This window comes from Trachypithecus francoisi, unplaced genomic scaffold (genome assembly GCF_009764315.1).
Source record: "Trachypithecus francoisi isolate TF-2019V2 unplaced genomic scaffold, Tfra_2.0 Lachesis_group2, whole genome shotgun sequence".
In the NCBI taxonomy this organism is placed as follows: Eukaryota; Metazoa; Chordata; class Mammalia; order Primates; family Cercopithecidae; genus Trachypithecus; species Trachypithecus francoisi.
In genome coordinates, this window is record NW_022681465.1 from 89,390,069 (window position 1) to 89,392,321 (window position 2,253).

Below are 2,253 nucleotides of genomic sequence, written 5' to 3' on the forward strand. Positions count from 1 at the left end.
AATTTAGTCAAATAATCAGTTGAAATTGATTTAAATGGATTGACAGGTGGTTTTGAGGTCTTCAGAGTATTCCCTCTGAGGCTATTTACTCTACATGTGTGTGTGTTCTAAAGCCAGGAATGTGGCCCAAGGGAAGAACACAGAATGGTAACTATAAAAGAAAGGATATGACTTTGTGTAAATATAGGTGAGGCCAATGAAAACATGACAGGCCAAACGTAATCCCGTGTGATCAAAAATTTTTTTTTTTCTTTTTTAAGTTCCAAGTCAGTAGAATTGCTTTTACATGAAAAGACTGAATCGAATCCTTTTGTAGTTTATGAGCATGATGATTGGGTGTTCACACACTGGTGTGAGATGTGCCACCCTCAAACCTTGTTATGTTCGGCATATTACCCAACAGACCTGAAGGAAGGAAAAAAAGGAAAGACTGACTCTTATTTAAACAACAGTATTGATACTTGACACTGTCAATTTCCTTTTCATATTCCTAGGAGTATCTATTCATAACAATATGAAAAACATTGCTTTGACTTATATTCTCAAACATTTCTTATGTTTGGTAGATAAGAAAGTATATTCAATTATATCTCAAACTAAGATATAGTAGTATCCCTGCCTTCATCAGAAACTGTGTAAAAATAAGCAGCCAACATTTTGTACTGTTTAGGATATTGCAGTGCTTATTTAGTGGTTTGACTTCAAATACATTTACAGGTAATGTAGAGTGGCTGCCTTCGCAAAGAAGGGAGGCAAAGGCAGTCAGAGAGAGGTACAGGGAGAACAATCACCACAGGGATGGTTTATTCCTTGTTCAGAATATTAGATACAGACTAGTTCATTATAGTACCTTAAATCACATCACATATCTGAGATATTTAATGGTAATCATTCAAGTATTTCACAGCCCGAAAAGTCTTCACTTCCGAAATATATTTGTACACGTTTTAAAAGTAAGTTGTTTATTGAATCTTCAGTTTTTTCTACCTCTCCGCTCTCAAAGAGAGACCTTCCCTAAAGCTTGCAGGTTGCCATAAATTTCTGAGCTTTGGAGAAAAGTAATGAAATAATTTGTTTTGTTTTTGCTTTTCAACTTTACAACAACCTTGAAAATAAATGAAAACTCTCAGGATGTTTATTTTACAAAATTTTCATGGACTTTATATAAATTGCAGTAAGTCATTAAAAATAAGAGAAAAGCCAATGGGAAAACAATTAATGTGAAACTCACGACTGAACTGTGATCTCTTAATTGCAGCTGTATATTATATCTACCTATAGCTACACGGCAACATAATATATTTATATCAATAAATTAGCAGCAAATTCCTGATGCTCTTCTTCATTGTTTCCCCCATACTACCTTCTTAAACCTCTTCGTCAAACTGCTAAGTATTAGATTTTTTTCACCTTCTGCATGTATCTACAAAACATCTTCCTCTTATTAATTAATGGCCAGTCACTACATTTTATCAACTTATTCTTTCTGATGTCTGATAGGATTAAGCCTGAAGGGTGTCAAGGAAGCGGGAGGGAAAAGTATTCAGATCATATCTTAATTTGCATTCCTTTTAAGTACAGGAGGGTTTATAAAGCCTTTATTCCATTAGAGCTATCAATTTGCTATTTATATAGGCGTCCTGACAGCCAGATGGTATCAAGTTAGAAGTTGGTCCTATCATTTCAAGAGCAACCTCCACCTCTGAAGTCACAGGTCCCAGGAACAATAACCAAGGTCACCCTCCACAGCAGGGCTGTGCTTTTCTTTGAGGAGAGATAGCCCTTCAATGCTGAGAAACCCAGCTTCCAGGAACTGCAGGCCTCAGCCAGGCACTGTCTTTCACGTAGTCCTGCAGAGAACAATTGTGTGAAGCATGGTGACCTCAGAAGCCCAAAGCCTGGAAGGCTATTTATGAATGCAGTGTACTCAGAGAATGGGTTCAGGATGAGGAAACCCTATCAGAGCCCAATTTAGCTCCACTCTGCCTGTGAGAGCATCCTATGAGAAAACAAGGGTAAATATAGCAATAACCAGGTTGCAGTTTGTGCTTCTGAGAGCAGAAATGAGAGATCTTCAGAGAAGTTTTAGCCAGACAAGTAGGATTCTGGGAGCATTTGTTGCGGAGCTAGATTATCGAGGTATTTTTCTATTGGCCTTTTATCTTTTTTGAGGGAGTTGAAAATCTGGTCAATGAATTCCCACTTTTGCATAAGAAAACATTTTACAATGAATATGGGATAAATAATATTGCT

General features: G+C 36.8%; 1 non-coding gene across 1 annotated transcript; it reads left to right on the top strand.

Annotated features, from left to right (window-relative positions):
* Window positions 1-304: 304 nt before the first annotated feature.
* LOC117066280 lies at window positions 305-406 on the top strand. The gene has a single exon (XR_004430258.1). It is a non-coding gene; the product is annotated as a small nucleolar RNA U13 (small nucleolar RNA).
* Window positions 407-2,253: the final 1,847 nt, after the last annotated feature.